Source organism: Mesoplodon densirostris, chromosome 4 (genome assembly GCF_025265405.1).
Source record: "Mesoplodon densirostris isolate mMesDen1 chromosome 4, mMesDen1 primary haplotype, whole genome shotgun sequence".
Classification (NCBI taxonomy): Eukaryota; Metazoa; Chordata; class Mammalia; order Artiodactyla; family Ziphiidae; genus Mesoplodon; species Mesoplodon densirostris.
This window is the reverse complement of record NC_082664.1, coordinates 119,416,933-119,429,929: the sequence shown is the minus strand read 5'-3', so window position 1 is coordinate 119,429,929 and position 12,997 is coordinate 119,416,933. Positions and strand designations below refer to the sequence as shown.

General features: G+C 43.0%; 1 protein-coding gene across 8 annotated transcripts in view; it reads left to right on the top strand.

Annotated features, from left to right (window-relative positions):
* Positions 1-12,997, top strand: part of PPCDC (phosphopantothenoylcysteine decarboxylase) — a 108,214-nt gene that overhangs the window by 54,567 nt on the left and 40,650 nt on the right. For 4 of the 8 annotated variants that reach the window (XR_009531784.1, XR_009531789.1, XR_009531783.1 and 1 more), the window contains one exon: positions 2,569-2,754. The exons of 1 other annotated variant lie outside the window; for it this stretch is intronic. The gene's annotated coding sequence lies outside the window, so the exon portion shown is untranslated. Of the gene's footprint in view, positions 1-2,568; positions 2,755-4,854; positions 4,879-6,901; positions 6,923-12,930; positions 12,984-12,997 lie in introns of those variants that run through there. 3 more of the 8 variants (XR_009531785.1, XR_009531782.1, XR_009531786.1) reach the window with 3 other exon arrangements.

Sequence of the window (12,997 nt, the reverse complement as noted above, 5' to 3'; positions counted from 1 at the left end):
CTGCTGCAAGGGAGTAACCTCACCAACACATACGTTCAAGTAAACTGGCTGTTTCCCACCCTGAACTCTTCACTCCCATCCCTCACCAGGGCAGCATTTCTCCAACATGATTTCCAGGAATTGCCAGAACACTGGCTTGTTGCAGCTGCTGCCCTGCGCTTAGTGACTGGCACGCCCTCCGAGCAGTCCTCTAGGGTCAGATGGGAGGCAAGGCTGACTTTTAACCCTCTCATCTCTTGTCAGTCCCAGGAGAGGTGGAAGGTCAGGGAAGGGGGAGTGGCAGATGCTGGGTCTGGGAAAGTTGGAGGGAAGACAAAGGGGTGGGGTGGGGGCCAGGCATAGGATCATGGTCTTGATATACCACTGGGTCACAAATGTCAGGGCAGTCAGGAAGCTGAAAGACTTCCTCTCCTGCCCCTGTGTCAAACAGATGGAGAAATGAGGTCCCTGCAAGAGGAATGTTCCTAAGATCCCACAATGGCTTGGGATCAGATTGGGGGCCCAAATTGTGGATTTTTTGTGCTAAAGATTAGCCTCGGGCAGAGGGGGCAGACTCCATGGCCCCTAAGGCCAGAAGAGGACTCTTGCAGAAGGCCCAGGGAGACAGAGGGAAGGGCTCCAGGGAAGGAAGACCTTCCTTATTATCTGAGTTGTCCAGCCCTGGGACCTCTGGTTGGAGGGGACGTAGGGTCAGAGTTCCTGATCATCAGAAGCATAGCAAGTACAGGCTGGACCATAGTATGGGGATGTGCCCACAGTGAGGAGAGCTTGTTTGCTCCCTTGGCCATGTTTCTTTTTGTGGGACTGGAACCGAGTTGTGTTCCCCACAATCCTGGGGTTCCTTTGCTTGACCTAAGGGTCTGCTCTCCTTTCTGAGCCCTCAAGGTCCAGAACAGCTCCCTTGAGCAGCCCTGGAGCTCTGCAGCTGCCTCTGGCTGGCCACAAGGTACTGGGGCTGTAAGAGGCACCTGGACCCATAGTTAGAATATGTATTTGAGGAGGAAAGTTGGGAGAGGGCCACCCTGGGAGGTGTTGCTTATGGGGGCAGACTAGGTGAGAGAAAATCATGGTAGCAGGTGGGAACCCTGTCCCTCCTCCAAGCCAAGGGTCTGTGCTGCAGCTTTAGGGTGGCAAGAGGTGCTTAGGCTCTTGCGTCAATGCTGCTACCCAGTGCCTCCCAGATCCTCCCTGCCTGTGCACCAAAGCCTGTTTTTGGGGGCCTCTGGTGGCTATGTCACCCTGGGGCCATCCTTTCTCCACTTTGGTTGTTTACGTGTCTCTCTGCCACTAGGCTGGCAGCTCTTTGAAAGCCAAGTATTGCGGGTGAGTTCTCCGGGAAGCAGACTATGACTCAAAGTTTAGCATGCTGGATGTTCTTTAGGGAGAGCTCTTGAGATTGATGCCTGTAGAAGGGAGGGGGAAGAGGCAGAACTGGGCAGAGCTGCACTGCAGGCCCCACCCCAGCCTTGGTTGCCTCATTGGGAGCTTGGAGCAGAATGGCCTGTCACAATCCCACACTGGGTTGAAATAGCTGGGCCTTTATACCCCAACTAGATTAGTCTTTGTGTATAGAACACCCAGAGAAGGGCATGACCTCTAGTAAAGCAAGTATCTGCAGTTGAAGCAATCCCTTGAGGGGCTGACAGCCCACAGTACTCCTGCCCCTGGGTACCAAGTCCTTCCCTGAAGGGGAAAATGGGCATCTCAGTGTCTACTGTCCTGTGTTTTAGTGGGCTTTTAAGGAATGCTAGTTGAAGGAATGCATAGATTGCTTTGAAAGAAGCCCCTAAAACATTTTGGCCTCATTCTCCCTGTCTATTAAATGGGTATATCTTTTACACTCATGCTATAAAAGGCAAAGCTCATTATAAACACCATGTCCCATGGATGTATGCAACTCCCTTCAGTTCTCTTTCAGTTGATGCCCTGAGGTTGGGGCTAGGGCACTGACGGGTGGAGTGGGGAGTGGAGGGTAGATGGGGTGGGCTTGGCAGTTAGTGGTTGCTGTTTTAGGGAAAACCACAGCTGCCTGTGGTTTAGGGCGGTCAGTGAGGCCCAGGGGAAGGGAGGTTCACATGCAGGGTGGGCTGTGGGCACTGAGTCACCACCCAGAGGAAAACCACAGCTTCAAGAGCCCCAAGGCCCAAGGAAGGGTGGCAGATGAGTTGGGCAAGTGCCAGGTCTCAGGAGCGGGGATTTGGACAGCCTCCTTACTTCAAGGGCCAGCCCTGTTCAGGCTTGCAGGGAAGCACCTACCGTATGCCTGCCATGAGAAAGGCTGGCTCAATGGCACATCTCTGTGCAACAGAACAGGGCAAGAGCTGGGTGACCCTAGAAAAGAACTATCCCTCTCTGGTCTCTAGCTCTCCACTCTCTGGGAAAATGGGGACGACTCTTGAATTTGAGAAAATTCATCTAAGATATCTGAAAACTCATAGTCCACAACTTTGCTTATATATAATTTTACCATCATCATTGTAGTCTAGAGTGGCTGCTATCTGTCACATTGCATTCATCTAATGATTCCTCAGTAACTATGAAATGTCTGTTTTTCTTTCTTCTTTGTAGGAAAATGAAATATTCTGAATTCTCATCTTCTACAATGAAAGCTAAAACAAACAAACAAAGATAATGTTTCTAGACTTCTTGTTTCCATCTTCTTGAAAGATGTCTAATGCTTTGGACAGAACAATAAGAAAATTGAAAGATGGTGGAATAGTAATGATTCATATCACTATTGAATCATCCTTCCAGGTAATTCCATCATTCTTCTGTTTTTTTTTATTATTTTAGTCTCTGTTTTTAAAAAGCATGGTTGAGAATAATTAATGAGTAATGATGAAAAATAGTTCCTAGGAGGATGAAATAGCAAAATGTTTTAAGATCTAGGATAAATTTTTTTTTTTTTTTTGCGGTATGCGGGCCTCTCACTGTTGTGGCCTCTCCCGTTGCGGAGCACAGGCTCCGGACACGCAGGCTCAGCGGCCATGGCTCACGGGCCCAGCCGCTCCGTGACATGTGGGATCTTCCCGGACCGGGGCAAGAACCTGCATTCTCTGCATTGGCAGGCGGACTCTCAACCACTGTGCCACCAGGGAAGCCCCAGGATAAATTTTGAATTTATCCAGGATTCAATGGATCAATATGGCAATTGATACATTTTGGATATATAAAGGATCCAATGGATCGTTATGGCAATTGTAAGATAGAACAAGCTTTATTCTATTAAAAAGATAATTGAAATTTCTCTTTGGTTTTTGGAAGACCCCTGTGAAAGGATAGAAGTCATAAAATATCCATCCTTATGAAGAGTTAAAACTGCTCAAAAAAGAAACTTAAAAATTAAAATTGGGTTTAAAGGACCCTGATGGTATACTGAGAGTTAAAATAAAATTCCCCAAGGGGGATTTAGCTGAAGGTCCACTTTTCCCTACACCCAAATAGGGAGGAATAAGCAGAGACTGTGAATTTGACATAAAATGAGACCCCATGCAAATGACAAATGACATGCAAAAAGATGCAAATAAATGAGGACAGTAGTGAGGGCCCCATTGCGCCTGGTAGACATGGGATACTGGCTTCCTCTGGTTGGAAGGTAGTTCCAAGAGAGCTGCCCCATCCTCCTCCCAGGGGCCACATGGCCCCTCTGGCTGGGAGACTCAGGCCCAAAGGCTGTTCTTGCTTCCTTGCTCCCTCTTCCAGTCATCTACAGAGGCCTCTGTGGCCCACTGGAGCCCTAAGGCTTGGCACTCCAGGCCCCCTGCCACTGCCTGCCCACTCTGTTCTCTCTGCTACATGGACCCTGGGGATGGAGTGTGGCACTGGATTCAGGGCCCTATGGAGTCAGGACAACAGGGCATCATGGATGGTTCTGTGGCACTCCCTGATCTCCTTCACAGTCTGTCCCCTTCTCTTACACAGCCCCCTCCCCGCCCCCACACCATATGTTCAGCTGTTCTCTTCCTCACAGCTTCTTCAAACTCATTGTTTCTACCTCTTAATCTCTTAGCTTGCTGGGCATGACCTCAGAGTCCAGACAGCTTCATGGCCTCTCTGACATGCACCCTTTCAACTTAGCCTCAACCTCTCAAATCCCTAAGGGAGGAACTTCTAGTCATGGTAGGGTCATTGGTTTTAGATGGAATCTTCCATGGTAAACAACTATGAATGTGAGCAAAATATATGTGACAACAGTTTGCAGGGACTAGACAGCAGGCAAAGCAGGGCTATGATCTTTGGCAGATGGAGGGCACACAAGGTGAGCCCCATACTTACCCACTTTTCTTCCTGAGACCATTTTCCAAACTGAGATGCAGGAAGCTAGACCAAGCAGGAGGTGACATCTCAAACAAATGTTTTAAAATAAGTAAGAATAATATGTTAAAGAGAATAGAGCAAAAGATGGACAAAATGGGTGAAAAGCTTGAGTATTTAAACAGAAAACTTGAATCTATAAGAATGAAAAAAAATGGCATACTTTTCTGCAAAATACAATATCTGAAATTAAGAACTCACTGAATGGGTTTAACAGGAGACTGTATACAGCAGAAGACAAGATTAGTGACCAATCAATAGAACTTATCCAGATTGAAGCAAGAGTGAAAAAGAATTGAGGAATAAACAGAGCTGAGCAGAAGAGATATGCAGGGCATGCTCAAATACTTGAATAAATAATGACTGACAATTTTCCAAATATGATGAAAGGCATCAAGCCACAGATTCAGGAATATCAGTGAGCTCCAAGAAGGATAAATATAAAGAAAACTACACCTAGGCCTATCATAGGTAAATTGCTGAAAATCAAAGACAAAGCAGAAAATCCTAAAAGCAACTATATATATATATTTTTTGCAGTACGTGGACCTCTCACTGTTGTGGCCTCTCCCATTGAGGAGCACAGGCTCTGGATGCGCAGGCTCAGCGGCCATGGCTCACGGGCCTAGCCACTCTGCGGCACGTGGGATCTTCCCGGACCAGGGCACGAACCCGCGTCCCCTGCATTGGCAGGCGGACTCTCAACCAGTGTGCCACCAGGGAAGCCCAGCAACCATGTTTTTAAAGAAAGAAGGAGAGGGAGAGAGAGAGAGTTAGTTATCAGTTAACAGTACTGATGGCTGATTATGGAAGCCAGAAGACAATGAAATGACATCATTAAAATGCTAAAAGAAAAAAACCCTACCAATCTAGATTCTATGCCCAGAAAAATATCCTTCAAAAATGAAGACAAAATAAAAGTGTTCAAGTGGACAAAAATTCAAAGAATTTGGTTTGTCACTAGTACACATCAGCACTACAGGAAATTCTTAAGGGAGTTCTTCTGGCTGAAGGAAAATGATCCCTGAGGGAACTGCAGGAAGGAATGAAAGGCATAGCAAAAGATAACAATGTATATAATTATAAATGAATATTGACTATTTAAAACAAAAATAGAGAATTCCTTGGTGGTCCAGTGGTTAGGACTCCATGCTCTCACTGCCAAGGGCCCAGGTTCAATCTTGGTTGGGAACTAAGATTCCACACACTGCACAGCCAGTAAATTAATTAACTAATTTTAAAAATAAATAAAAACCAACTTAAAAAGAATAATATCTCATAAGATTTTTAACATAAAAGTAAATATATGTCAGCAATAGCACCAAAGATGGGAATTAACAGTTCTAAGGTATTTGCATTAAGTACTAACTATAAAAATACTAATTTAAAATAAATTGACATAAATCAAGGATGCATATTGTAATATCCAGGATGATCACTAAAATCATAATAAAATAAGATGCAATTAAAAAGCTAATAGTAGAGCAAAATGAAATAATAAAAATTTAAAAACTTGATTAACCCAAAGGAAAATCAAAAGGGAGGAATAAAAGTACAAAGGAAAATAGAAAACAAATAGCAAGGTAAACCCAACTATGCCAGTAATTACAATTAATGTGAATAGTATAAATATGTCATTTAAAAGACAAGGATTATCAGACTAGGTAAAAAACAATATCTAACTCTGCTGTTTACAAAAGGCTCACTTTAAATAGAAGGACACAGAAAAGTTAAAGTTGAAGGTTAGAAAGCAATGTCATATAAATACTAACCCCAAAAAAGCTGATATGGACACATGAACATTAGAAATTTTAAGTTAATAAGTATTATGAGAGAAAAAGAAGACTATGTCATAATAATCAAATTCCTAAAGTACTATCTATTTGGCCCAACTAGTACAGCCAGAGCAGGTTATAAGCCACTAGCTGTGAACTGAGTGCCCTTTCCCATCCCCAGGATGTACTGGTGCTAAGGAGAGCTGCCCTTTCAGCAGCTCTAAGGAGGAAGGTGTGGGCCCCTTGCCACTCCTTCTGGTTTGCTCCTAACTTCTCTGTGTTTAATGTCCAAAAGGGTACCCGGGTGTGACTGACCATGCTTCCCTCATCCTAGGCAAGTGCTCAGCTACTAGGATCTCAGTCTGAATCTGGGGTGTACAACACTCCAAGCTTGACTTTGAGCTGCAGTCCTGCCAGGGTCCCCATCCCAGAGCCCATGGCCTTATAGTGGGGGTTGACAGTCCCTGGAAAATCCTATCTTGTTTGGCTTTAGGCACCGTTCTCATGAACAGTGACCATGTGGGCTCATGACTGTGGCTCAGCCTCTTCCCTCACCCCAGTGGACAGGCAGGTCTTTGCTACCAACATGTTGGGCAGGCTGCATAGGAAAGGACATGGAGCTCCCCACCAGGGCCACAGTTCATGGCTAATATACCTAAACAATCATCTCTCAATTTCTGTGACCTCCCTTCTATGCCACAGAGAAAGCAGTGGGACAGGGTAGGCCACACTATGTCTGGGTCTGTCTGTGGCCATATGCCTGGCTCCTGCCTCAATTACTAGCTCTGATCTTTAGCACTTTCATCCTTCAGGCACCATTTCATCCCTCCAGCTCCAACTGCTCCTGCCCCACTGTTGGGATCCCTCCATTTGAAAGAGCAGGTGAGATAGATGCCTTTCATTGTTCTCCATCTATGGCTCCCCTTCCTCCCAATTCTGCAAACTTTCAAGGCCCTGCCCATATGGTTTGACAGGCCTCAGCAACAGCTTTTGCCTGCCTGGCTAGTCCCTACCCCTGCTCACCTGGGCAGATCCTGACCCACTCCAGGTCATAACCTGGGCTAGTTTTGGTAGAGCCACCACTAGTAGTCACCTTGTCCACAATGTTCTCTCAAGAGACATTATCTGTCTTGCTGGAGTCTAATATTCTCTGTGAGATTTTATTAGCTGTGGCAGGTGTGTGGCACATGACAACTGGGATGAATGATATTAATTAGTTTTAACCTCATTCAGGGGGCTAAGGGGCTGAAGAGTATGGGCTCTGCAGACTGGCCTGGGCTTGAATTCCATCTCTGTGATTCTGACCTCTTTGAGCCTGAGCTTCCTCATCTGTGAAATGGATTAATATCTACCTCCTAGGAGAGTTGTGTGGAATAAGTAAGATGATGTTTATGAAGTGCTTAGTATAATGCCTGGCACATAGATAATGCTTAATACCACAGATGGTAGATTGTTATTTCTCAGGACCTCGGCTAGGTTATAAATATTCTAAGTACAGAGACCATATTTCTGTTTTGTTGTGGCTGGGTTTTTCTATCTTTTTATTTTTTGAATTGTGGAATATATCATATATACAAAAGAATATGCCTTATATAACATATATGTACAAGTTTAAATAATAATAGTATAATTAATACCAATATACTTATTTCCCAACTAGAAAATAAAACACATCCAATTCCTTGGAGCCTTCTATATCTCTTCCCAAATCATATCTGCTCTCACCACTCCAGAGGTTACTACTATCCTGAATAGTATAGTGTAAGTAGAGGTCATAAATACAGGGGGCAGTAGGAGACACACCTACTCCTTACAGCCAGGGAGGTGTAATGGGAGCCAGAATTCCCATGCCCTCCCAGAAATAACACATAATACCCCCGACTCAAGAGTCAGTGGAGGCTGTTATGAACTGAATTGTGCCCTCCCCCATTCATAAGTTAAAGCTGTAACCCCTGATGATACAATGTTTGGAGATAGGGCTGTTAAGGGGGTAATTAAGGTTAAACGAGGTCATAAGGGTGAGGTCCTAATCCAATAGATGTCCTGATAAGAAAAGGAAGAGACACGTGGGATGCAAGTGCACAGAGAAAAGGCCATATGAGGACAGAGGGAATAGGTGGCCAACTGCAAGCCAAGGAGAGAGGTCTCACTAGAAAGCAAATGCCAACATCTTGATCTTGGACTTGATCTAATCTCATACTTTTACATGTCCCTGTCCAGTTTTCCCAGCACCACTTATTGAAGAGGCTGTCCTTTCTCCACTGTACATTCCTGCCTCCTTTATCAAAGATAAGTCGACCATATGTGCGTGGGTTTATCTCTGGGCTTTCTATCCTGTTCCATTGATCTATCTTTCTGTTTTTGTGCCAGTACCACACTGTCTTGATTACTGTAGCTTTGTAGTATAGTCTGAAGTCAGGGAGCCTGATTCCTCCAGCTCCGTTTTTTGTTCTCAAGATTGCTTTGGCTATTCGGGGTCTTTTGTTTTTCCAAACAAATTTTGAAATTTTTTGTTCTAGTTCTGTGAAAAATGCCAGTGGTAGTTTGATAGGGATTGCATTGAATCTGTAGATTGCTTTGGGTAGTAGAGTCATTTTCACAATATTGATTCTTCCAATCCAGGAGCATGGTATATCTCTCCATCTATTTGTATCATCTTTAATTTCTTTCATCAGTGTCTTATAATTTTCTGCATACAGGTCTTTTGTCTCCTTAGGTAGGTTTATTCCTAGATATTTTAATCTTTTTGTTGCAATGGTAAACGGGAGTGTTTTCTTGATTTCACTTTCAGATTTTTCATCATTAGTGTACAGGAATGCCAGAGATTTCTGTGCATTAATTTTGTATCCTGCTACTTTACCGAATTCATTGATTAGCTCTAGTAGTTTTCTGGTAGCATCTTTAGGATTCTCTATGTATAGTATCATGTCATCTGGAAACAGTGACAGCTTTACTTCTTCTTTTCCAACTTGGATTCCTTTTATTTCCTTTTCTTCTCCGATTGCTGTGGCTAAAACTTCCAAAACTAAGTTGAATAAGAGTGGTGAGAGTGGGCAGCCTTGTCTTGTTCCTGATCTTAGTGGAAATGGTTTCAGTTTTTCACCATTGAGGACGATGTTGGCTGTGGGTTTGTCATATATGGCCTTTATTATGTTGAGGAAAGTTCCCTCTATGCCTACTTTCTGCAGGGTTTTTATCATAAATGGGTGTTGAATTTTGTCAAAAGCTTTCTCTGCATCTATTGAGATGATCATATGGTTTTTCTCCTTCAATTTGTTAATATGGTGTATCACATTGATTGATTTGCATATATTGAAGAATCCTTGCATTCCTGGAATAAACCCCACTTGATCATGGTGTGTGATCCTTTTACTGTGCTGTTGGATTCTGTTTGCTAGTATTTTGTTGAGGATTTTTGCATCTATGTTCATCAGTGATATTGGCCTGTAGTTTTCTTTCTTTGTGACATCCTTGCCTGGTTTTGGTATCAAGGTGATGGTGGCCTCGTAGAATGAGTTTGGGAGTGCTCCTCCCTCTGCTATATTTTGGAAGAGTTTGAGAAGGATAGGTGTTAGCTCTTCTCTAAATGTTTGAGAGAATTCGCCTGTGAAGCCATTTGGTCCTGGGCTTTTGTTTGTTGGAAGATTTTTAATCACATTTTCAATTTCAGTGCTTGTGATTGGTCTATTCATATTTTCTATTTCTTCCTGATTCAGTCTTGGCAGGTTGTGCATTTCTAAGAATTTGTCCATTTCTTCCAGGTTGTCTATTTTATTGGCATAGAGTTGCTTGTAGTAATCTCTCATGATCTTTTGTATTTCTGCAGTGTCAGTTGTTACTTCTCCTTTTTCATTTTTAATTCTATTGATTTGAGTCTTCTCCCTTTTTTTCTTGATGAGTCTGGCTAATGGTTTATCAATTTTGTTTATCTTCTCAAAGAACCAGCTTTTAGTTTTATTGATCTTTGCTATCGTTTCCTACATTTCTTTTTCATTTATTTCTGATCTGATCTTTATGATTTCTTTCCTTCTGCTAACTTTGGGGGTTTTTTGTTCTTCTTTCTCTAATTGCTTTAGGTGCAGGGTCAGGTTGTTTACTCGAGATGTTTCCTGTTTCTTCAGGTGGGATTGTATTGCTATTAACTTCCCCCTTAGAACTGCTTTTGCTGGGTCCCATAGGTTTTTGGTCATCGTGTCTCCATTGTCATTTGTTTCTAGGTATTTTTTAATTTCCTCTTTGATTTCTTCAGTGATCACTTCGTTATTAAGTAGTGTATTGTTTAACCTCCATGTGTTTGTATTTTTTACAGATCTTTTCCTGTAATTGATGTCTAGTCTCATAGCATTGTGGTCGGAAAAGATACTTGATACAATTTCAATTTTCTTATATTTACCAAGGCTTGATTTGTGACCCAAGATATGATCTATCCTGGAGAATGTTCCATGAGCACTTGAGAAAAATATGTATTCTGTTGTTTTTGGATGGAATGTCCTATAAATATCAATTAAGTCCATCTTGTTTAATGTATCATTTAAAGCTTGTGTTTCCTTATTTATTTTCATTTTGGATGATCTGTCCATTGGTGAAAGTGGGGTGTTAAAGTCCCCTACTATGAGTGTGTTACTGTCGATTTCCCCTTTTATGGCTGTTAGTATTTGCCTTATGTATTGAGGTGCTTCTATGTTGGGTGCATAAATATTTACAATTGTTATATCTTCTTCTTGGATCGATCCCTTGATCATTATGTAGTGTCCTTCTTTGTCTCTTCTAATAGTCTTTATTTTAAAGTCTATTTTGTCTGATATAAGAATTGCTACTCCAGCTTTCTTTTGATTTCCATTTGCATGGAATATCTTTTTCCATCCCCTTACTTTCTTTTTTTTTTTTTTTCTTTTTGCGGTATGCGGGCCTCTCACTGCTGTGGCCTCTCCCGTTGCTGAGCACAGGCTCCGGATGCGCAGGCCCAGCGGCCATGGCTCACGGGCCCAGCCGCTCCGCGGCATATGGGATCCTCCCAGACTGGGGCACGAACCCGTATCCCCTGCATCGGCAGGCGGACTCTCAACCACTGCGCCACCAGGGAGGCCCCTTCATCCCCTTACTTTCAATGTGTATGTGTCTCTAGGTCTGAAGTGGGTCTCTTGTAGACAGCATATATATGGGTCTTGTTTTTGTATCCATTCAGCCAATCTGTGTCTTTTGGTGGGAGCATTTAGTCCATTTACATTTAAGGTAATTATTGATATGTATGTTCCTATTCCCATTTCCTTAATTGTTTTGGGTTCGTTATTGTAGGTCTTTTCCTTCTGTTGTGTTTCTTGCCTAGAGAAGTTCCTTTAGCATTTGTTGTAAAGCTGGTTTGGTGGTGCTGAACTCTCTCAGCTTTTGCTTGTCTGTAAAGGTTTTAATTTCTCCATCAAATCTGAATGAGATCCTTGCTGGGTAGGGTAGTCTTGGTTGAAGGTTTTTCTCCTTCATCACTTTAATTATGTCCTGCCACTCCCTTCTGGCTTGTAGAGTTTCTGCTGAGAGATCAGCTGTTAACCTGATGGGGATTTCCTTGTGTGTTATTTGCTGTTTTTCCCTTGCTGCTTTTAATATGATTTCTTTGTGTTTACTTTTTGACAGTTTGATTAATATGTGTCTTGGCGTATTTCTCCTTGGATTTATTCTGTATGGGACTCTCTGTGCCTCCTGGACTTGATTAACTATTTCCTTTCCTATATTAGGGAAGTTTTCAACTATAATCCCTTCAAATATTTTTTCAGTCCCTTTCTTTTTCTCTTCTTCTTCTGGAACCCCTATAATTCGAATGTTGGTGCGTTTAATGTTGTCCCAGAGGTCTCTGAGACTGTCCTCTGTTCTTTTCATTCTTTTTTCTTTATTTTGCTCTGCAGCAGTTATTTCCACTATTTTATCTTCCAGGTCACTTATCTGTTCTTCTGCCTCAGTTATTCTGCTATTGATCCCATCTAGAGTATTTTTCATTTCATTTATTGTGTTTTTAATCGATGCTTGATTCATCTTTAGTTCTTTTAGGTCCTTATTAACTGTTTCTTGCATTTTGTCTATCCTATTTCCAAGATTTTGGATCTTGGAAATAGAATCTTGGATCATCTTTACTATCAGTATTCTGAATTCTTTTTCAGGTAGACTGCCTATTTCCTCTTCATTTGTTAGGTCTGGTGGGTTTTTATCTTGCTCCTTCTCCTGCTGTGTGTTTTTCTGTCTTCTCATTTTGCTTATGTTACTGTGTTTGTGGTCTCCTTTTTGCAGGCTGAAGGTTCATAGTTCCCGTTGTTTTTGGTGTCTGTCCCCAGTGGCTAAGGTTGGTTCAGTGGGTTGTGTAGCCTTCCTGGTGGAGGGGACTAGTGCCTGTGTTCTGGTGGTTGAGGCTGGATCTTGTCTTTCTGGTGGACAGGTCCACGTCTGGTGGTGTATTTTGGGGTGTCTGTGGACTTTTTATGATTTTAGGTAGCCTCTCTTCTAATGGGTGGCGTTGTGTTCCTGTCTTGCTAGTTGTTTGGCATAGGGTGTCCAGCACTGTAGCTTGCTGGTCATTGAGTGAAGCTGGGTGCTGGTGTTGAGATGGAGATCTCTGGAAGATTTTCGACATTTGATATTATGTGGAGCTGGGAGGTCTCTTGTGGACCAGTGTCCTGAAGTTGGCTCTCCCACCTCAGAGGCACAGCACTGACTCCTGGCTCCTCAATTTGGGATGATTCGTTGTCTATTCATGTATTCCACAGATGCAGGGTACATCAAGTTGATTGTGGAGCTTTAATCCACTGCTTCTGAGGCTGCTGGGAAAGATTTCCCTTTCTCTTCTTTGTTCTCACAGCTCCCGGGTCTCAGCTTTGGATTTGGCCCCACCTCTCCGTGTAGGTCGCCGGAGGGCATCTGTTCTT